General features: G+C 38.8%; 1 pseudogene; it reads right to left on the bottom strand.

The window, feature by feature from the left end:
• Nucleotides 1-16,821: 16,821 nt before the first annotated feature.
• LOC132010560 (small ribosomal subunit protein uS2-like) lies at nt 16,822-19,657 on the bottom strand (annotated as a pseudogene).
• Between the last annotated feature and the right edge of the window lie 5,036 nt (nt 19,658-24,693).

Genomic DNA, 24,693 nt, shown 5'->3' with positions numbered 1-24,693 from the left:
GTTCCTTAAGGTGCAAAGTTAGGTGTTTATCTAAGATCTTTCTGGTTTCCTAACATATGCATTTATCTCTATAAAATTTCCTCTCAGAACTGCTTTTGCTGCATCCCATAATATTTTATAGGTTGTGTTTTCATTTTCATTTGTTTTGAGATAGTTATTTCCTTTTTGATTTTTGTTTTGGCCCAATGGTTGTTTAAAAGTACGTTGTTTAGTTTTCATGTATTTGTAGAGCTCACTTTCCTCAACGACTCTTGTTGTTGATTTCTTGTTTCATACCATTTTGGTCAGAAAAGATGGTTGCAATCTTCATCTTAATCTTAAGATTGCAATCTTAAATTTGCTAAGATTTATTTTGTGGCCCATCATATGATCTATTCTGGAGCATGTTTCATGTGCATTTGAAAAGAATGTGTATTCTTTTTAATCACCACTTTTAATTCTTTATTAATTTGTTTTTGAAATGTTTTATAGTTTTTGTTTTGTTTTCTCTCTTTTTAAAATTAACATATAAAGTATTATTTGTTTCAGGGGTACAGGTGTGTAATTCATCAGTCTTACACAATTCACAGTACTTACCATCACACATACCCTCTCCAATGTCCATCACCAAGGCACCTCATGCCTCCTACCCTTCCCCCCCAGCTACCCTCAGTTTGTTTCCTGAGATTAAGAGTTTCTTATGGTTTATCTCCCTCTCTGGTTGGATGATCCTCATATCAGTGAGATCATATGATAATTGTCTTTCTTTGCTTGACTTACTATTAGCATAATACCCTCTAGTTCCATTCACATCATTGCAAATGGCAAGAGTTTGGGGGTTTTGATGGCTGCATAATATTCCATTGTATATATGTTTATAGCAACAATGTCCACAATAGCCAAACTATGGAAAGAGCCTAGATGTCCATCAACAGAAGAATCAGAAGAATGGATAAAGATGTGGTATATATATATACATACATATATACATATACACACACACACACACACACACACACAGAAATTTATATGCAAATTTAGATGCAAGGTTCTGTATATGTCTATTAAGTCCATTTACTCTAAAGTCTGATTCAATTCTCTATCAATTCTTTGTTGATTTCCTGCCTGGATGACCTATCTATTGCTGATAGTGGAATCCTGAGGTCTCCTATGATTTTGCACTGTTGTCTATTGCTTTCTTGATATCTGTTATTAATTGTTTAATATATTTCAGTGCTCAGGTGTTAGGGGTGTATCTAATTACAACTGTTTTATCTTTTTGATGTATGGACCTGTTCATCACTCTATAATCACCTTCTTTGTCTTTTGTTACCCCTTCTGGCTTGCAGTCTATTTTGTCCGATACAAGTATGGCTATAGCTACCTTCTTTTTGTTTCTGTTTACTTGGAATGTCATCTTCTATCCTTTTACTTTAAGGTTCTATGTGTCTCTAGATCTGAAATGAATCTCCTACAGGCAGCATACAGTTGGGTCTTCTTTTTTATACATCCAGCTGCTTTCTGACTTTTGATTAGTGAGTTCAATCCATTTACTGTTGTTCCCCCCATTTTGCAGATAGTGAAGCTGAGGAATAGAGAAGTGCAGTGACTTTTCCAAGGTCATATTGTGAGCAGGCAGTGGAGACAGGCTCTGAGTCCACCTAGGAACTCCTAGACAACATTGCCCATCAAAACATTCAACAAGTCTCCCTGTGGTGCCTCAAGAAATCCTACAGGAAGTTTCAAGAATAGGTGGCTACTTGATAAAATTTTAGCCAAAGAAGGGTCCTTTGCCAGGGGAAATCACTCTCTTGTTTCTCCCAATCGAGGGCAATATTTCCATATGCCAGCCTACTTCATGAAGACTGCTGATTCTAGTACTGTGGAAACAGCTCTTTTCAGTCTGAAGGTTGGTCTCCCTCTAAATTGTTACTCTCCACTCCCCATTATATGTAGCCATGGCCTATTGGCAAGACAATTAACATCTGTAAAGGAGCTTATTTCCCTGGTGGCATTCTAGAATAATTTATTAATTTGTTCCCATCTGTTTGCCAGGACCATTCATTCAGGGAGCCTCTTGGTCTAAAGGCCTGTGGGAAGCCTCTCAAATTCACTTTGGTCTTCTCTATGTTGTTATTTCCTACCCTTAGGAAACAAGCAAGGCAATGAATGCTTAATAATAAATTAACATGGAACATACACTAATTCATTTTAGAAAGATTTTCTACTGGAAGGTTTTTCCAGTTAACCTTCCATCTCTTATTACATAGAAAATTAAATTAACAAGAATGTCCAATTCCCAGAGCAAGCTGGTCAATCCATATTTCAATGTAAAACAAAGTTAATATTTATGGTCATTAATCTAATTTTCTCAAGAGTCTATTCATTTGATTGATGTTTTTCCTTGTAACTCTCTTCCTTAGCTTGTACATCTCTCCAATCTAGTTTCTCCTTGTTCGAAAATGGTTTAAGAATTTAAGAAAATGTTCATGGAATTACTCCATGGGATAAATATCACAGAAGAGCTACTTATGGGACATGGAAAATCACATCATTTTTCTCATCACCTAAATGACAATAAGACACCTTTGAGGTTCTGGTTTGTGTTTCGACACAGGCTTGACAATACCAATCAGCCATAATATTGTATGATGTATATTATCAGGTGTTAGATTTAACTGTAAACCCAATGCCATATCCTTTCACCAAACTTGTGGATGTAATATTTTTAAGAATTCTTCAAAGCCTGTGGACAATTTCCTAGGTTCTGGGAATCCAGAACCATGTTTCTCAAATCATCTTCCATGACCATGTATATTGGATCATCTCGGGACAGTGTCAAAAATGCAAATGCCCAGGCCCTTGGCAGAAATACCGAATGAGAATATTCAAAGTCAGGCCCTAGCACATGCATTTTTATAATTCTGAAGCACATTGAAGTTTGAGAACTACAGGTCAGCCCAAGTAAACAGTTTAGGTTAAGAATCAACCGAGGGTAGAACTTTTTGTGGATATTCACAATCTGATTCTAAAATTTACCTGGAAAGGCAAAGGAATTAGAATGGTCAAAACAGTTCTGGAAAAGAACAAGTTTGGAAGAGTCATACTACTTGGCTTCAAGGCTTACTAAAAAGTATGATAATCAAACCTGTATGGTATTGTGAAAAGATAGATAACATAGATTGGTTGAACAGAATAGAGAACCCAGACTCACACAAATAGAGTCAACTGGGTTTTAACAAAAGTGCAAGTGCAGTTCAACAAATCTATGGGAACAATTGGATGCCAGTAAACATAAAAGTGAACCTCAAACTATACTCCCAACCTTACACAAAAATTAGCTTAAGATGGATCATAGAACTGACTATAAAATGTAAAACTATAAAACTTTTAGAAGAAACAATAGGTGGAAATCTTTGTGAGCTTGAGTTAGGCGGGGTTCTTTAAATAGTGTTAGCATGATCCCTAAAGAAAAATTAAGAAATGGGACTTGACCAAAATTTAAAATTTTCCTTTTTACAGACATTGTTAAGAGAACGAAAGATAAGTTACAGACTGGAGTAAGACATTTGCACATCACATAGCTGACAAAGGACTATTATCCAAAACCTATAAAACTCTCATAACTCAACAGTAAGGAAACAACTCAGTCTGGGGTCATGACATCAAGCCCTGCGATGGGCTCCATGCTCCATGCTCATGGTTGGCTCATCCCTCTCCCTCTGCTTCTCCCCCTGCCTGCTCTCTCTCATTCTTGAATAAATAACCAGATAAAATCTTTAAAAAATTTTAAAGAGTAGGTAAAAGATTTGAACACATATTTTGTCAAAGAAGATAATACATAGATGGCAAATAAATACATGAAAAGATAATCAGTATATCATTATTTATTAGGGAGATGCCAATTAATGCTGTGATGAAGTAACATTAAATTCCTACCAGAATGTCTAAAACAAAATAAACTGACAATTCTAAGAGCTGATGAGGAATGCAGAGTAACTGAAACTCATTAACTGAAACTCAAACTTATTGCTGATAAGAATACTATGAAAGGGTATAGCTCCTCTATAAGAAAATTTAAGTTTCTTATAAAATTATATATACATTTATCATAACATGCAACAATCCCACTCTTAGGTATTTAAAAGAAATGAAAATTTATATTCACATAAAACCCCATCTGCAAATATTTACAACAGCTTTGTTCATAATTGCCAAAGATTGGAAACAACCTAAATATCTTTCAACTGGTGAATGAATAAAAAAAACAGTTGGACAGCCATTAAATGGAATATTTCTCAGCAATAAAGAATAAACTACTGATACATGCACCAAAATGGGTGACTTTCATATGCATTTTTCTAAGAGGAACAAGACAAATCTGAAGGCTACATATGATCACCTTTACACGACATTCAGGAAAGACCAAAGCTACAGGGACAAAGAACTGACCGGTGGTTTCCAGGGACTAAGGGGAAGGGGAATTTTTTACTATAAAGGGGCAGCAATACAAAGAAGTTTACTTAGGGTAATAGAACTTTTCTGTATTTTAATTGTGGTAGTGGTTGCATGCATCTATGATTCAGAAATATGCCAAAAAGTATGAATTTCACTCATATGATTAAAAAAGAATCAGCTAAGGAGCATCTTATTTAAAACTGCCAATGGATCCAAATCTATATTTATCGAGCATCTATTATGAGCAGGGCCTGGGCTGGTGGTATAAGGAAAACAAATCTTTATGATGAGATCCTTCTCTCCATAGACACCAATCCACTGGAAGACATAAACCAATACACAAATAACTACCATGGGGCAGGGGTGGAATATGTGCCCAACAAAGGAACAAAGAAGGTATAACTGGAGAATGTTGCATTTTTACAAGGAGAACTGTAATTTTGGAAAACTGTCTGGCTGAGTCACAGTAGAAATAAATCAGACTGTACACTTTCCAAAAATTAGATAGGATAAAGTTATGAGCATGGGAAAAGTGATTATTGATCAGGAAGGGTAAGGTAATAAAAAGCAAACCGTAAATATCATGAGACTCAATCAATGCATGTAATGCTGTTTTTTAAAAAGGCAAGTCAAATAATTCAGTATTGATTCCTCCCAAGGAAGGGAAATGAAAAGATATGGGTATGAGGCTGTGGTGTAAGTTGTGTTGACTTGGGATTCCATGAGCAATTTCTTTATTCCTCCTGCCCCAGAAAAATAGTTCCTTCCTCTGAGAACTTTTCCATAAGTAGAATATGAAGGTTATGATCAGGAAAGACCTCTGTCTGTCTTGGGTGTGAGGGAGTCATCTGGTAGTCAGATCTTAAAGAGGAGGTTGCTGTCAAGGAAGTTTAAAATTAAAACTGCCCCCTTTCAGCATTATGTATGTAGGATAGTCATTCTCAAAACATGGACCCTGGACCAGCTGCAAAGCTTCATTTGGGAGCTTGTTAGAAATGCAGATTCTAAGACTGTATGCTAAACCTACTGAATCAGAAACTGTGGTTGGGTCCAGCAATCTGTTTCAGCAAGCCGTTGGTGTGATTCTGATGAATGCCTGAGAGGTTTGGAAGTTTGAGATGTCAACCTTAATGCTATGCTTAACTATTATAATCAGCTGGAGTGAAAAAGAAATATCAGCTTCTAGTGACCCCACCTCCCATCCAGACCCTTACTGGGCCCAGCTGAAGGCTCTCCAGACCAATGATGTTTTAACCAATCATGTAAGACCTTTGGACTGGCTCCATTCTATCTAGAACATTCATTTTCAATGCTTGATTAGCATAAATACCTCGAATCTCTTCTACTTTTCTAAAGCACTTACAAAATTTTGACTGTTCCCCCTCAGCAATCTAGTCAATGAATTTCTTTTTACTGACGAGTGTCTTCTTGTCAGGTAAATAAAGAAATCTTAAAGTCTGCTTTCTTTTTCTTGGGTGAAACTCGGGTGGTCTTGTCTTAGTCCTTTACAGACAGCAGGCAGTCAGCATGTTACTCTAGAAGGTAAGGTTACCTTTTCATTCTGGACAAGTACATTAGAATCAGAAGGCCTACATTCTAATTCTCACGCCATCCCAAATTGTGGAACGTCTTGGGCAAGCTACTTAATGTCTCAGAGTGTCAGTTTTCTCATCTATAAAAAACAAGGAGGTAAACATCAATCAACATGAGAAGTTGCTCGGTAAACTGGAAAGTGGGTATAGATGTAAGTAAGACTTATCATTTTGTAAGCCTTTCTCAATATTGCACTCAATACTCTCCGTTTTTCCCTTGTCATTGGAGCACCCCACAAAAGAAGCCTGCACCCTGGTCGTGGTCCAGACTCCTCTGGAGGCCTTGCCAGCAGGACAAGCATCATTGTTTGGGAATTAATCTGAGTGGATGGGATAGCAGAAAATATGACAGCTTGAGAGATCATAGATAAAAACATCAGATGATTATAGAAATATATTATAGACTTTCCATCAGAACTTGGAAATGGCACTGCAAATTGGTATGCAATTTACAACAACAACAGAAATGCTCTTCTAATCCTTGGAATGAACAATTGGCTTACAGCAAATCTTCTGAGCCTCCCCAATGAAAGTGTTCTGCATGCAGAGCTTCTCATTACCTGACACAAACAAATAGGGGACAGCTGATGTCAGTGTCTGGCAGTCCTAGGAAATAAACTGCTGCTTCTGGTAAATAAGTGGGAATCTATATTGAGTTATTTGCTAAGGGCCAAATTAGTCCTTTGTAGTATACACCACTTTTCTCAAGAATAAAAAATGTTTCTCTGCCTAAATTGCCCTGACCAAGGCAATTATTACTATAACTACTATAACGTATTTGACATAGGAATGATCCTGACACTTCCCTAGGGTCTTTAGGAATAAGAGGATTTTTCTAAGCATGCTAATATTGAAAGGAAAGTAGATCTCTAGGCAAGCAGAGAATATATTTAATGGAGAAGGGAAGATGACATCATTTGTCTAGCTTGTACTGTGTGTGGGGCACGGCACTAAATGTTACAAGTCTTAACCTGATCCTCACAATAACTCTGAGATGGAGGAATAGTCCCCTCATCTGAACGGAATAGGACAAAATGGCTCAGAGCAGTTAAGTGGCGTCCACAAAATCCCATGGCACATAGTTTATGGCAGAACCAAGATTAAAATTCAGCAGGTGGTTTTTATCTAGACAGTTGCAGCAGCTTCCTGTGTTAGATAGCTTCCCTATGCCCTCTCCACTCTTCTCCATCTTACTCTGCACTTGGAGAGGCTGTCCCAATGTGCCTTCTGGTTTCCAGCTGTGTTTCACCATTGGGAGGTGTTGGCCAGAGGTGAAAAGAGGGAGGAGAGTAAGGCCAAGGTTTTTATGCTCCCATCCCCAGCTCCCTCTCACTCCAAGCTCCTCCCCCGCTCCGGAGGACCCTGCACCCAGGCCACAGCTTCCCAGGCTTCCCAGTCTCAGTGTGCCATGCAGTTAATTTTAGTTTGACCAGCTTATAATACATCAAGGCTGAGAAATGACTGCCCCTTCATTTTTTGTTTGTTTGTTTGTTTGTTTTTCTGTTGTTTGTCCTCATTCAAATGAAGTCGTTTGTTGAATGATGGACACGTTCTCTTATCCTACACAGCGTTCTATCTGAATAGCTCCCAGTTCAACATTTAGAGAATGTCTCTACCTCTGGCTACAGCTCACTGAGAAAAATGAAAGGGTTTTTATGAACAAAGGCACCTCACTGAGCCATATGTAGTTTCTGAATGATGACATTCAGAGTTTGGTGAAAAACAGAAACAGAACCTGACATTTATACAAAGTTCTATAGCTTTTGCATTCATTACTTTCTATTTAAGGGTATAGTAGAAGCTACATGTGGACCCAGAATAAAAAAGAGCTGAACATGAAGTTACAGTAATTTTTTTAAAAATAGGTAATGACTGAACTCTGATCAAGACATATAACAGCTGTTGAAGGTCTTGCCCCAAACTATTTTCATTAAGCTAATGAAACTGGTCTGTGTTGGCAGTGCTAACTAACTCCTGTTTTCTGAGTGAATTTATTACTCATGACTTCAGAAGAATAAAGAGGAAATAGAAATAGACTATTAAACATGACAGACACAGGGAATATTTTTACAAATGTTAATGCCATAGGCACAAATAAAACCCTTGGTGATCAGCAAATGTAATAGTCCTAACATTTTCAAAGGTGTCACTCTTAAAAGTCTAATGTCCTGCATGGATGGGCAATACTTTTTTAAAAATCGGTTTCATCATACTTTTGTGCTTGAAATGACAAGGCATTTTGGAAATCATCATCTTACCTGAAGGTAGTTAGTTATTCTATTATTAGATAATTATGGCACTTAACACAAGGAAGATAGATACAGTATTTTAAAGTATCTTCCGATAATTATGAAATATCCCTTTTAGTCTCTAGCAATACTTCTTACCTCAATGTCTGCTTTGCTGATATTAATTTAACTACATCAGGTTTACTTTGGTTAGTGTTTGTGTAGGATACCTTTTTTCATCCTTTTATTTTCACATTTTCTCTATCTTTTTACTTAATGTGGGACTCCAGTAAATAAATAGCGTAGAGCTTGGTTTTGCCTTTTAAAAAATTTGGTCTGACAAGCTGCCTTTTAATTGGATTACAGGCCATTGACATTTAAAATAATTAATTATTAATGATAGAGTTTGAGCCTAACATCTTGTTCTTTGTCCTCTTGTATTTTGTTCCTTTATTTCTCATTTCCTGCCTTCTCTTGCATGAGGAAAGTTTTTTATTATTCTATTTCTCTTTCTTCATTTTTTAGTTATGTCTTCCATAGTTCTTTCAGTTGTTACACGAGAGACTGCAATAGGCATCCTTGATGTAATACAGTCTACTTTAATTCAGTGCTTTTGATTTTTACCACTTCCTAAACAAGGCAAGGACCTTAGCAACAGTTTAACTGCATGAGTGCCCTCCACTGTGTGCTTATTGTTGTCATCTCTTACTTCTATGGATGCATTTATTATGGTTTTGATGTCAACAGTTGATATTCTTTTATATTTAACCATGCATTCACCTTTCCCAGTGCCCTTCCATGCTACCATCTGAGATCATTTTCCTTCAGTCTGAAGAACTTTCTATTGTTTCTTCTGGTTCACAGTTGCTGGCACTGAATTCTCTTAGGTTTTATTCGTGAAAACTTCTTTACTTAACCTTCATTTTTATTGTCCATTTGCATTGTGGCATGATTTATGTATAATAAAATTTACCCAATTTAGGTGTAAAGTTTGGTGAACTTTGGTAAATCACATGTATGCGTGTATACAGTCATGCATCTGCCTCCCCGCCCCCCCCCAATCCAGTTTTAGAAAACTTCTATCATCCACAAAAGGTTCTCTACTTTCCCTATTGCCATTTTGCAGTTGGTCCTTGCCCCTAGGGAACCACTGGTCTACTTCAGGTCATGGTAGTTCTGCCTTTTCTAGAATATCATAAAAATGGAACCATATAGTATGTTGCTTTTTGCGACTGGTTTCTTCCATTTAGTGTGGTGTTTTTGAGTTTCATCCATGTATCCTGGTAATGTGATATTGGTTTAATATCTCAAAGTCATTCAATGTAATCCATCATATTAATATCAAAGAAGATGAAAAGGCAAATCACAGACTGAAAGTATTTGCAAAACAAAACATGTATCTGACAAAGGACTTATATTCAAAATATTATGTGTATCAGTAGTTCATTCCTCTAAATTACTGGGTAATAGCCCATTGCATGGATATGCTATAATTTGATTATCCATTCACTAGATCTTGGACATTTGTATTGTTACATTTGTGGCTATTATGAATGCTCATGTTGTAAATATTCATATACAAGTTGTGTGAGGATATGTTTTCATTTTTCTTGATTAAATACCCAGGAGTGAAATTGCTAAGTCATATGGTAGGTATATGTGTTTAACTTTTATAAAAAACTGTTAAACTGATTTTCAAAGTGGCTCTACCATTTTGCATTCCTGCTTATAATGAATGAGGACCCCAGTTGCTCTATAGTCACCAAGACTTAATAATGTCAATATTTTTCATTTCAGTCACCCTTCTGAGTAAACTCTAGTTTTAATTTACAGTTCCCTAGTGCTCAATGATTTGGGACATCTTTTATGAGCTTGTGGCCATCAATATATGTTTTTTGGTAAAATATTTCCTTAAATCTTTTATCTAATTTTTGTCCCTGTCATGGTTTGAGAGTTTTGGGTATTTTTTAATATTTTGAATATAAGTCCTTTGTCAGATACATGTTTTGTTTTGCAAATACTTTCAGTCTGTGATTTGCCTTTTCATCTTCTTTGATATTAATATGATGGATTACATTGAATGACTTTGAGATATTAAACCAATATCACATTACCAGGATACATTCCCTTGATTGTGGTATATTATTCTTTCTACATATTACTGGATTCAATTTGTTAGTATCTTCAGGATTTTTGTGTTTTCGGTTATAGAATATGTTCATCTCTAGTTTTCTCTGTACTATCTTTGTTTTTTGTATCAGGATAATGCTGATCTTATAAAGTAAGTTGGGAAGTGTTCATTCTTCTTCTGTTTTCTGGAAGAAATTATGCAGAAATAATATTATTTCTTTAAACATTTTGCAAATTTATCAGTGAAACCGTCTGGGTGTGGAGCTTTCTTTTTTTAAAGATTTAAACTATGGATTCAATCTCCTTAATAGCTATGATAGTGACAATTTCTCTCTCTTGCTTAAGATTTATCAGTTTTACCGAGCTTTTGATCACATTGATTTTTTTCTACTGGCTTTGTTTTTAATTTCATTGATTTTTTTTTTTAACTGCTCTTATATTTATTTTTTCCATCCTGCTTATTTCAGTTTTGTTTTACTCATCTTTTTTAAGTTTCTCTAGGTGGAGTTTAGAATATTGATTTGAGAACCTTCATCTTTGCCAGTATAAACATTTAATGCTATAAATATCTCTCTAGGCCACGCTTTAATTGCACCCCCATATTATGATATGTTATATTTTCATTTTTGTTCAGTTTTAGGTATTTTCTAATTTTTGCTTTAGCAAAGTATTTTAAAGAACTCAAGAGGAGGATACTATCTTATCTTTACCTATATATTTGCTGTTTTTGTGGATCTCTTTGTTTCTGATATCCCAAGTTTCCTCTGGTAACATTTTCCTTCTATCTGAAAGAATTTCATCAGTTATTTTGGGGCAGGTCTACTGGCTCTTAGTTTTCCTTCAGTATGAATGTCTTTATTTCACCTTCCTTCCTAAAGGATATTTTACTGGATTTAGAATTCTGATTTGCACAGTGTTTTTTTTTTTCTCTTAGCACTTTATGAATATTGTTCCACTTCCTTCTGTACTCCATAGTTTCTTTTAAGAATTCCACAGTCATTTGAATTGTTGTTTGCCTACAAATAATATGTCTATTTCTTCCGGTCACCTTCAAGTGCTTTTCTTTGTGATTAGTTTATAAGTTTGCTAACAATGTGTCTGGCACAGATTTCTTTGGATTTATTCTGTTGAAGTTTGCTGAGCTCCTTGAGTCTGTAGATTTATGTCTTTGACAAAATTTGTGAAATTTCCAACCATCATTTCCTCAGATACTTTTTCTACACTATTTTTATCCTTTCCTAAGGTACTATGATGACATCAATGCTAGATCTTTTGATATTCTACAGGTGTCTGAAGCTCTATTCTTAAAAAACAAAAAACAAAAAACTCTCTTATGTACTTTGAGTAAATCCCATTGATTAGTCTTCAAGTTCATTTACACTTTTCTCTTCCATCTTTATTCTGCTTGTTGGGTTCCTTTAGTAAGGTTTTTTTCTTTTCAGTTTTGTATTTTTTTAGTTCTAAAATTGTTCTTTGTTTCTTCTTTATATCTTTAATTTCTTTGCTGAGACTTTAGCTTCTTACATTTAAGAGTGTTTGTCTTTACTTTCTGGAGTATTTTTATAATTGTTGCTTAGAAGTTTTTATCAGATAATTCCTGCATGTGTGCCATCTTGGCATTGGCATATATTGATTGCCTTTCACCACACAGGGTTGAGATTTTCCTGGTTCCTTATATGTTGATTACTTTTGAATTGTATCTTGGACATTTAGAATATTATGTTATGGAATCCTGAGTATTTGTTTTGTTTTAACAGACAACCAGCCCAGCTTGGTTCAGTTACGAGTTCCAGCCAGGTTTCTGTGGTCTCTGTGTAATGTCTAATTGTGAAGCTTTCTCAGTGCTATTCAAATCTGTCTTGTATGTGAACCACCCAGTGGCTAGTTTGTGACCCTGGCAGTATTCTATTCTTTATATCAGTTCTTATAGTTTATGGTATGCTGTTTAGGGTCAAATCCATGACTGTACACTTGGAAATGAGCCCAGGATTTCATAACCAACTTTATGGGGCTGCTTACCCAATCTCTTCCCTATAGTAATCTATTTAGTACTTTCTGGTTACCTGGAGTTCTCCAGCCAGAATTGGGGCAATATTTATCCACCCTGTTGCACACTTTTTACCACTACAATGATGTCCAGGGCTAACCAGTAGGAGGACACAGAGAAGACAAAAAGCAACGAGGGTTTGTCTCACCCTCTGAGAATCATAGCTCCTCTGATCAGGGAGGAAGTTTCCCCTCTCTCAGAATCCTGTAGGCCAGCTGTCACCACATTTGCTGTCACTGCCACTGCCATCATGAGATTTCTTAGAGGCTGGAGTATTAAAGAATGAAGAAAAGACAAGGTGGGGGGCCGGGGGAGTTCCCCACCCCACTCTGAGCATTAGGAGACTCTTCACTGCTCTTTGAGCCAGAACTAGACAACCTCTCCTGGAGCTCCCTCTGTCTGTGCAGATGCCCACATTCAGGTTTTGTGTTGCTTCCAGTTGAACCTGGTATATGGAAGGAAAAAGATGATAAATGCACCATCTGTTTGATGGTACTTCAAATTCTAGTCCTTTCCCCCAATCACCAGCTATTATTTAATTTTCAGAGTCCTTGAAAAGCTGCTATATGTCTTCTGTCCAGGTTTTTACTTACATCCAATGTGGAATATGTTTACTACCATTGTACCCAGAATGTGAAGATTCTATCTTGTTTGAACCACTGAATTATTGTTGGGTTCTTCATTACAGCTTGAAATATACCCTAACTTATCAGATCATTTCTGCCATTCCTTTGTTTTGTACCTGCACCTATTCTGGAATCTTTCAATCTTGGATTAATCTTAAAACCCACCTTTCTGACCCTTCCAGTCAGAATGATGAACTGAGGTGGAGAAAATTCATTCAATTGTGTGGGCTGGTGGTCTTTCACTTGTCAAATATCTCTGTACCGCTCTCTCCTGTTCTTCACAGAAATTACTATTAAAATTTTTCTTGTCCTCAAAACCTTTACTCTCACTTTCTCAGCAGATGTATTTACCTGTTATTTCTCAGAGAAAATGTAGCTACCAGGCAGCTTATTACTGCTTACCTACAGCTGTTTTTTCTCCTGTTTTAAATAAAGAGACCTCACTCCTTCCCTTCTCCTACTGAAGGAGCTTTTGCTTCCTAGCTCCGGATCCCATCTTCTTCTATATTCTTAATATTATCTATAAATTATTATCCCTCTTTCTTCCATTTTCCACTTATCTTCTTTTTGTTTTGTTTTGTTTTTGTTTTTAATAGATTTTATTTATTTGTCAGAGAGAGAGAGATCACAAGTAGGCAGAGAGGCAGGCAGAGAGAGAGGGGAAGCAGGCTCCCCACTGAGCAGAGAGCCCAATGTGGGACTTGATCCCAGGACCCTGAGATCATGACCTGAGCCGAAGGCAGAGGCTCAACCCACTGAGCCACCCAGGCTCTGTGGGTGGCCCTTCACTTATATTCTTTAAGGGCTCCTATACTTCAGCATATAACATGGGAAGTCTCTATTTTTATTTCAAGCATTGCAGACATTTCCTAACACTCCTTCTGTATTAGAACAATCCAACAGTTTTTTAAAAATAATATTTAGATCTCTGAGGCTTAGTACACAAAAAATTTGTTTACTCACACGAAGTTCAACATAAGTGTAATTGGCTGAGTGGCTCTCCTGGACACCTCTTTTCTAATTCAGGGATCCAGGTTTTTTCCATCTTGTGAGACAACTATTTCAAAAACAGGTTTGCTGTAGAAGTGAAAACTGCATAGGATAGATTCCCTTAACCCCTTTGGCTCAGAATATCCTACACAACCTAACTCATATTCCCTTAACCAAATCTAGTCACATAGTTCCACTTGGAAAGAATTGGGAAATGTTGACCCTTGTGAAGGAAATGTTTCCCAACATCCAATCTGTGCTGTACAAGGCGATCATGTATCTTCAGTAGACAGCCAGCTATTTCAGCTATTTATACTTCTTACTTCTGGTCTTACCATATATCCATCCCCATGGAATCAATTGTGATCCGACCTTATACAGATATAATTGTGTCACTTCCGTTTTAGCACTCATCAGTTACTGCCCGCTGCCAAATGAATGACATACAAACCCTTTGTCAGGGCACTCAAGGCCATTTAAGATCTAGCTCTTCCAGCCTTATCTTAATGAGGTCTTATCTTAGGCACCAGACCCATCAAACTGCTTCCAGTTCCCAGAAGCTGCATTATTGCTACTTGCCTGTTACATTAGTACATGCTCTTCCATATTCCTGAAATATCCCTCTTTCCTGTGTCTAGTGGGAAAATTTCTACCTCTCCTTCAAAACTCAGTATAAGCATCTTCCTCTGTGAACTTTCCATAGCTTTACCTACCTCCTTAGGTAGAGTTGATCATTTAGTTTTTCTGTGCTACCACTGAACTTCCATCAAATTTCCTTAGTTGTACCCATTATACCGAATGGAAATTTTATTTTTACATTATCTCTCTCTCCTTTCTTAAACTGTGAGCGCCTTGAGAATTGGAACTATGACTTACTATTTTACTATCTCCAATGCCTACTACAGTATCTGCCACGTGATAGATGCTTAATAAATGTTCATGTAATGAATAATTAAATGAATGAATAAATGCAGTACAATTTCAGATATTTCTTACACTTAAATTCCAGCTAATGTTCATTCAATATTTAAAAACTCTTAGAGAAAATGATGAACTTGTGCCATATTTACTGTCATCTTCTTCTAATGGAGAAGGATGGAAGGCATTAAATTAAAGCCTTACAGAAATATACTAACATAAATTTTTGATTTGGTGAAGGAAGCTTCTTCATATTCAACAAACCTAATCAAAGAATGGGATGAAACCTTTTAAAGTTAAAGTAAGGTTCTTACTGATGCACATTTAATAGTGAAAATTTCAGCTCAGCAAAGTCAAAGAGCACAGAAAACACTAATTAGGACAGAGAAGGTCTGGGTGATTGAAATGAAAAACTTGAGGAAACATTATTTCAGCCCATAATATAATATGGTGCAGCAGGATGAGAACACTCCCCTGAACTCTTCTTTTCTGAACCATAAGAAGATAACTAAACTATAGTTCATGTAGGTTTTAAATTAACTCTATCTCATTAATAATTCTATGAAAATCATTATGCATCTATTTTATATATACTATCTCTTAATTAACTAAACTGTTCATTTAATCAGCTCCTCAGTTCATCTGACCAGTTTGCATAGGTAGAAATCACTCTATTCATAAGCAACAAACTGAAAAACAACCTCTTCCCCCAAAACAAATACTTGAGTTATTTCTCCTGATCCATAATAAGTTACTGTCATAATTTGGATGGCCTCCAGCTTAATCTATGCTAGAAGTTTTCCACCCAGGTTGGCTGGGGGCAGAAAGGGCCAGAAAGGGGCTGAAGGGAGGTGGGACTATTCTTTATCAAGTTGAAATAAGAATCAGAAAACTGTCCCAGCTATAGGGACTAGTGCAGAGCAGGAGAAGAGTCTGACAGGAACTTAGCCTTCATTTCTGACATTAGGATATGGATGCAACAGTAGAAAGTCTGCCTCTCCATGCATTTGGAGATCATGGACATAAGGTCACCTTCTGAGTGGAACTAGTGAAATTCACAGACAATGGAATGATTAGTCATCTGTGGGAATAAAACAGACTGAAATGCATAGACCTCAAAAAACTCCAATCAAGGTGGGCGATTTAGTGTAATCAAAGGAAACCAGGTCTAGAATGTGAATGTCATTTAGTAGAAGATATTTAATCAATTGTATTATACACTGCCTGGAGGAAGACTGTGAAGATGGGTGGAGGCGTGGACAGAAGGGGAAGTAATAAGCTGGGCTACAGAAAGTGAAAACCCAAGCACTGTGCAGAAGAGAGACCCTGCCCTTCGTGGCTGCTGGAGAAGTATGCTCAGCTGTGGGATTGGAGTGCCTCTTCTGATCTCTCTTCTGTACCCTGTATGCTCTTTGCTCAGCATTTGTGCTCATTTTGTTCCTAGGACTCGTAGCCCTACATGGTGGACATAAGCTTTTTAGTCCCTGAGAAGAAATATCTCCCAATGTGAATTTGTAAGTTGACTATGAGTAACCTTACAGATTCACCTGATTCAAGTGATCTTGAATCCTGAAAACTGCTGAGTTCCTGATGAGGATAAACAATAAAATTTGGAAAGTGACAAGTTTCTCAAAAGGATATGACCCATGAGACCTCTTGATAGGCAGCCACAGCCTTCTCCTAGGAAAGCCCTGACCTCATCTTCAATCCTTTCTTGCCTTCAACAGATAGATACTATAGTATGTCAAGGATTCTTAATCTGATTAGACTCAATACCTGATTTTTTTTTTAAAGAAACTGTTTATTTTCCTTCAGTTTTATTTCCATTTTGCTTGCCTTTCTGGAAGAGCAGCTTAAGACCACTCAGTAGTTGTTCTTACCCATTCAGTGGTCTGAGTAGTGGGAGTCTTCAGTGGCAGGCTGAGCACTCCAGTTTTCTGTAGGGAACTGCTGAACAGGCATATAGGGCACCTGAATGCCTTCAGACCAGTCTGCAACCTCAGGTTGAGGAGTAGTGAACTCAGGAGCTGGAGCAGCCCATTCAAACTGAAATTCCTCCTTGATCACAACCTTTTCAGCAATAGCTGTTCTTCCTTTTCAATCTCTTCAAGGTCTCTGGAGAAGTAGAGATCAGACATGACTTCCCTGGGTGTTCACAGGAAAATGGTGTCACTCGTGTGAACTTCCTGGGTCCACATTCACATCAGACCCACTAGTGAGCTCCCTTGTTGTTGCACGGGATGGCAATGTGCATATAGTGTGGTAGAGAGTCTGTGTTACACAGAGTGATGGCAGGCAAGTTAACATAAGAACACCTGTGAGAAGCTGGTGGTCAGTAACCACCAGAAGTCTCCCGGAAGACTGCCTGGATCTGGTTAGCAAAGCTTCCAGAAGTGAAGCAGCCAGCAATAGGAGTGGCTCCTATAACAGCAGCAAACTTCAGCACAGCTCCCTGGTCAGTATTCCCGCATGATATGACATTGACATCAGCTCAGTGTTCCATAGCAACAATGGCAAGAGCTGCCAGCAGAAGCTTCTTTGAGGTCCTCTTCAGATTTATGATGTAGATGCCACCCTCTTGTAGATGTACTGTTCCATTTGGATGTCAAAGCTGGTGCCATATAAGTTGGTTCCTGCTGCAAGGAATTTAATGACATCCTCCTCTTTCATTTGCAGGACATCAGTTCTGCAGATATTGTGCAATTTTCCCTTTAAGTTGCCACGGGAACACAGAACAATGTTGTATGGACCCCTCCCTGGGTAGCATGGAAAGCCTAATTTTAAATGAATGTTTTGTTAAGTTCCATTTACTGTTCTGAAAAGAAATTCATAGATAAAAAACCACCTATATACATATTTTATTATGATGTCTTAACTATAAAAATAAAGAAAAATATGGGTGGAAGAGGAATAATTTATAATAAAATAATATGTATTAGAGTATATGAATGTTTGGGGATGACTAACTAGAAGACAGAATGCAATAGTCCATTGCTTTGAGATCAGAGTGACTGTGACAGAGACATATGTAGATACAGACAGGTGTGCTGGCAACTCTAATAGCAAGAACGATAACACTGACACTGAGGTGCTTTTATGAGATTGTGACTACTGCTGGTAAAGTTCTGAACCAAACACAGTACAATAATTACTTCCTTTAAAAATGCTTAGAGAAGGGACGCCTGGGTGGCTCAGTGGGTTAAAGCCTCTGCTTTCGGCTCAGGTCATGATCTCAGGGTCCTGGGATAGAGCACCACATCGGGCTCTCTGCTCCGTGGGGAGCCTGCTTCCCCCTCTCTCTCTCTGCCTGCCTCTCTGCCTACTTGTGATCTCCATCTGTCCAATAAATAAATAAATAACATCTTAAAAAAATGCTTAGAGGACATTTATGGAAAATTCCATGTATATTAAAACTATGCAAAAGTAATTGTATTTCCAAGTAAAATGGGATTGAGTTCCACACCCAGGTAATTATAAACAGGTCTTCCCACATAAACATTCAGTGTGAGTTTTGAAGGTTATCCAGGAAACACAACATTTCTTGGTTAAGGGGCCTGTGGTGCACATGACTGAAGAATGGTATCCTGACTTCCCTCTCACTAAATGCCACTAATGCCCCTCCCCAAATCTGTGGCAATCAAAAAAATGCCCTCCTGAGTTTCTAATACATGCCCCCCTGAGTTTCTAATGGTGGTTCCACTCATGTTGAGAGACATTGATTTAAGTCAAAAGAAATCAATCATGAGGGTCCAATGAGACAAATGTACCCTGTCCCAAAGCACAACCATTCCATGACCTGGTATCACAGAAAACCCCAGAAGGGACAAGGATGGATGTGGGTAGAGTATCTAATTCTAGAAGGAGAAGCAGAATTCTAGGCAAGGCAAGAATTAAGAATTTAGAAGAGGAAACCAGGGTAATAGTTCATCTCTGGCATTTGGGCCAACATATAGGGAGGGACCAACAGAGAAAGAACTTTGGCTCTGGGGCCACACAGGAACCCAGGTTAGTTCTGGGGAACAGTTATCCCAGACCTGGCTGGAAGGGAAGGATTTCAGGTCAACACAGGAACCTGGAAGTAGTAACTTGGTTCCTAGGACTTGGATCTGGGAATGTGATTTATTTCCAAACCTTTTACACATAGTACCAACCAGAAGTGACTCAGCGTCGGGCTTAAGTCTTCTCAAATAGTGGCAGCTGAGAAGATAGCCAAGGAAGGGAAGACCAGCAGTCACAGTTTATCAACACCACACATTGACTAGAGAGGAAATGTCTATACAGCATTTGATTTTCTTATATTGGAGTGATTTTTGCCTCACTTAAACACAAACTAATCAGTTCATTCTTCAAACAAAAATACCTGTTCAAGAGAACAAGATTTGGGCATTCAGAAACCATTTCACCCACCCCCACATCATTTATCTTTTGGCTTCCTGTGGGTGGACATAAAACAGCTGCCAGGGACTCAGATTTGGAAACCATTTCCAAAAGTGGGGTCATGAAGGTGTGGCCATAAATCAAGGCGATGGTTACACTGAATACCACAATTCATAAGGATAAGTATGTAATTTTGCCTGGAGCCTGGACTAAGGCCAGCCCTACAACCCATGCTTTGTGACTCAGGGGCTAACCGACACTCACATAAACCCAATATTCCCTGAAGACCCCCTCAACAGGATGATGCCTCATCCCCTATGACCATTCCCAAAATCCCATCCAAGACAATTATCTAATCTGTGCTCAGAAATCAAATTATCTAATGTTTTTGCTCTATTGGTTTGAGCAGGCTTCTTTGTATACAGAGTTCCTGGAGAATATAAAAAGATGCTTTTATTTCAATCTTCACCCTTTCAAAGTTCTTATTACTCGATCTGTCCCACGTTCATTAGAGTGGATAGTCATGAGAACATTATAGTTCTGGATAGAATGAATTAGCAAAATTGAGTCCTGAAAGAAAGAGAGAGAAACAAAAGCATTCTGTGCATGGAAATGGAAAAGATTTTCCATTTTAACCTGTAAAGAGGAAAGGGACTAAAGAAATTATCTGCTATTACAAAATAATCAAGGAGATAGCTCACAATATTTTTTTTCCTCTTCCAGAAGCTTCGATTCTACCATGCTTAAGATATTGCTGAATTGCTCACCCAAGGTCCCAACTCATTTTTTTGCTGTCTGACATCTTCTTCCCTCCACTCTTTCCCTCTCTCTCCTAATCTGATGTCCTAGCTCCCTGCAAACACTATCCTTCAAGCCTGTCTCGGCCCCTAGCTGGTGAGCATGTACCTGGGTAGCTTTGGGGCTGTTTACATTTTGTTTGCTTCCTTAGTACCACCAATCAAGGATTTGATCCCCAAGTAGTTTAAGATGTTAAGAGGCCACTGGAAGTAACTCTGGACAAGGCTCTCTATAAAAAGGAAGGATATCTTTATCTACATGCTAATACACTTCTATGTATTTTTTTAAAAATATTAAGGCGTCCTTAGGATTTCATTCCTGTATGTGTCTCAGTTTAAAACCCTAAATGCAGATCCACTTCCCTGCTCAAAGACGTTTAATGATTTCCCATGCCCACAAAACCAAGTCCAAGTTTGTACTATAGTATTCCAGATCCTCTGTGCTCTGCCCCCAATACACCGCTCTAAAAAATCAACTCTTCTAGCCACAGTGAGAGAAGCAGTGGCTGAATGTGTAGTCTCTAGGCTCAAGTACCTGCTCAATCCCTTATCAGCTGTGCCCTTGGGTAAGTAACTTAAAACCTCTCTAAGCCTCAGTCTCCTGGCCTGTAAAACTGTGATAATAATAGTAATAATTTGAATTATATGGGAATCAAGAGAATTATTAAATGTTAGCTGCTGAGAATAGTGTCTGATACATGATAAGCAGCACCCACTATTGCAATTAGCATTATTCACTGCCCTCAGCACACTTGCATTTTCTATTTTTTGTATCTTTTCTTGGATGCTCTTTTCTAGAATGCTCTTTTCTTCTCTCCCTCCTCTAGATTCTACCCATCCTTCAAAGTCCTGACAAAATCTTTCCTTTTCCACAAACTTCCTTGGACTCTTCAGTTCCCAGTGATCTTTTTTCTGTGTACCGATGCGCAGACTATCTACTCCAGCAATTTGGCAAATGGTCATTCATTGCTTCATGGCACTTCTTGTATTGTTGCCCTGTGATATTAACTTAAAATGTAATATCACCTGGTCTACCCCAGTTGGCCTGTGAGTCCTTTGAAGGTGTGGACTCGGACGTGTCTTTGTATAGAACTCAGCACCTGCACATTGCTTTTCCAATAATACCTCAATTAATGTCTGTTGGTTTGACTTGATTTGATCCACAGGTTGAAGGCAAGTTTGTTGGACGCTTTTGGAATTGGGGAACTGGAGGCAGGATAGAAGAGCTGGAACAAGTTTTTCACTTGTAGAACATTTATGAAGCGTCTGTGCAAGATGCTCCATGTGTACCTTGACCTGACAGGGCATCACCCCCTCTGCTCCCGGAGGTGGTGTGAGGACTGTCTGATGGGAGGAAATCCACTAGGATGAGATCAGATACTGTGTTTGGCCAGAACGGGCAGGCTTGGCAGCCAGAAGGGCTTTTAGAACAGAAATATCTGTTCTTTCTCTCCCTGCAGGATGGAGGGAGGCAGGGACAGAGTCTCCAGGGCTGGCTACACCAAACGTTCTCCTAAAGAACAGTAGTTCCCACAAAGAAGTTTCACCAATTCAGACCTTCTTTCCTTTGTTGCTCAGAGTTGCCCCTGGGTGAAAACCTTTGGCATTTAAAAGGTCCAGGGTAGGTAAGATAGGAGAAGGGCTAGTGTGGTATTAGAAGACTTCTGGGATCTAGTACAGATTTTTTCCACTAGCTCCTTGGATGGCCTGAACACTGATGTCATTGCCACACTCTTAAGTCCCCTCATCTGTCAATGAAAGTGTTGAATCAATATGTAAGCCCTAAAGTCCCAGTTCTTTCTAAAAATCTATCACCCTAGAATTCTTCTCATAGTAGAGCCATTATTATCTACAAGTTCTTATTATCGACAGAGACCTTTTTTGTCAGAAATTCAGAGTCTTCTGACCAGTGATGCTCAACTGAGTCAGTCCCTAGGGCATGGGATGGTCTCATTTATTGGGAGTGGCCCTGCTTACAACAGTCTTGGAATCCTTTTCCTTCTCCACCAAATCTGGGAAAATAGGGACTTGAGATACAGAAAACAAAGAGATGGCAGGATAATAATGGGGCAAAAGTCTTAAATTAGAGCCATTTCTGTTATCAGGTCAGTTGTCCTTGCCTTTGCTTTATCACTGTTTCCTCCTTATAGTTCTGGTGAAATGAGTGGAGTCACGGTTGCCGATGAGTGTAAAGGTCTAGGGAGATGAAGCAAGACTGCACTGAGGCCAAGTGTGCACAAGCGGTCAGAGAACCTACACTGGCTTATTGATGCATTTCCCAGGCCCACCCACCCCTCCCACTGCAGAAGGCACTCTCTCCTTCCAGTCACACAGATGTCCTCAGTAGCTTTCCTCAGATGCTCCTGGCTGTTCCTGCTTCAGTACCAGTCCTCCCTCTTAGCTTAAGCTCATGATAGTCCCTTCCATGGAGTCACTTCTGCTTCCTCAGCTAAGGAAGCCAGTCTGCCTTCTTTACTTACATTAGGCTCCTAGCGTTTGAGATCCCTGAGGTCATGGCTCTTCATGCTTCTGAGCCCATCTTGTGCCTGGAACATCATGTCAAAGAGGAGGATATTACTGATGCCACCATGGGAAACTATGCTGTGTTCTAGGTTTGGGGGAATAGCGTGGCAGGCAGAAGGCTATCTAGGGCAGAACATGTATAAGGATACATGTTCTTGTAGGGAAAGTAGTTAGATGTGGAAATGGATATCTGTCCCACTTACTTATTTTGCATTACCTCTTCTTAGCAGTGTGACAACCCTGGCTAGGTGCTTAGCTCTCTGACGGTTGCTGGAGGGAGTGGGAAGGAAGACAAAACATATGACATGAACCTCCAAGGGGCCTGCAATCTGGCCAGAGAAGCAAGACATTCATACATTTGCAAGAATTCATAAAAGCCTGAAGTAGGGGACTTTTACCTGATATCTATGTTGAGCTTAAACATCTAAAAATCCTAAGTTCATCTCTCTGGAGAGATGATCCATAGTTATCTGATTTTAAAGGCACACCTTACAAGGATCTATAACTGAGTTCAAGTTAAAAGACCTAAACTGGAGTCCTGGATATCTGCCTGTTGTCTACACACTGCCTAACTGCCCTGATCCTCCATTTCCTCATCTCTAAACTGGGGGAAATATTTTCTGTCCTACCTCCCTCAGAGTATAATTGTGAAGATCAAATAAGATGAGAGTGTGAAAGTGCTTTCTAAACCACAAAGCACTGTACAGGTGAAAAGTGTCATTAATCTTTAAAACCAACCCCAAAGGCCATACAAAATGTCAGAATATAGAATTTATGGAAACTTGGAAGATGTTTATATGGATATTCTCCTCTTGCAGTCAATGAGATTGGGAGCCAGACAGGATAAGTGTCTGGTCTAAGGTACAGCCAAGATGAGAGGACGCCTTGCCAGGGCTCTTTCCTGGAGCCGCAGGGGAACTGGCTGCCAGTGCCCAGCACAGCTCTCTGCCTCTGTAAGCCCTTGGGCTTTGTTTGCTGAAGTCAGGGCCTCTTGCTCCCTTAGCTGCATGGAAAAATCTTATCTGACTAAACCTGCATTTTATTTATTTATTTATATATATATTTTTTACCTCTTCACTCTCTTCTGCTCCAGTCCCCATTTCAAAACCTTTATGAAAATGGTTTCCAAGAAGAATCTGGGTTTCAAGTTACACCACTGGCAAATAATTCCTGCCCCTCTGGAAGAGACCCAGAGATAAGTTAGGAGCAACTTGTGTGGAAAATGAGAGGCCCAGTAGCCAATCCAAATATTGCGGGCCAATTCAAATATTGCAGACAGAATTTTTGTGAGCAAGGGCTTTACAAAAACCATTTGCCAAGATGGCTCACGTCTTTGCAAGCGAAGATCTAAGGACAAGTTCATGAAACAAAGGACACAAAGGCAGCTTAATGGAAGGGGCTCTGGTACGGTGCAGGGAGGTGGACCAGTGGGGACTGTGGGCCTTCCCATCAGTCCATTTCTCTCTAGCTGCTGCAAAAGGCGTCTAATCCTAGAGGAGTTCTCTCCTCTCACAATCTAGAAGAGAACCGGGGTAGCTATCTCATCCAGGACTTGCCTCTGTCTCTACACTGAATGTCATTTGCAACATTGCAAAACCCAAACCTCTGTTCTTTCAATAAATAGCCCCAGAGGAGAGTGCCCAGCCATCCTCTGTGACCATTCTAGTGTTTGACTGTTGTCAGATCTTGAAAAGTGGGCCTCACAGGGACCTTAAAATACCATCTTGGCCGTTTATGTTTATTTCCTCTGTTTCCTCTGGCTCCTACTGATTAGAGGTGGGAAATAGCCACTCCCCAAGGTTTCCACTTAGAGTATGCCTTTAAATACTTGATCATAACGGGCCCCCTTAACCTACAGTTATCTAAACCTAATAATTTAAAAAACATTTTATGTACTCACTAACTGGATCATAAACTTCTCCACTGTTCTATAATCTCTGCTCCCTGACCTCCAGCTTGCCCTCTAAGAACTCCCCCGCAGTGCTCCTCTCTCCTTTTAGGCACCCACCTCTCTTCCCTTCCTAAGAA

The sequence above is a fragment of the Mustela nigripes genome, chromosome 2, assembly GCF_022355385.1.
Source record: "Mustela nigripes isolate SB6536 chromosome 2, MUSNIG.SB6536, whole genome shotgun sequence".
NCBI lineage: Eukaryota > Metazoa > Chordata > Mammalia > Carnivora > Mustelidae > Mustela > Mustela nigripes.
This window is presented reverse-complemented; position numbering and strand designations above follow the sequence as displayed.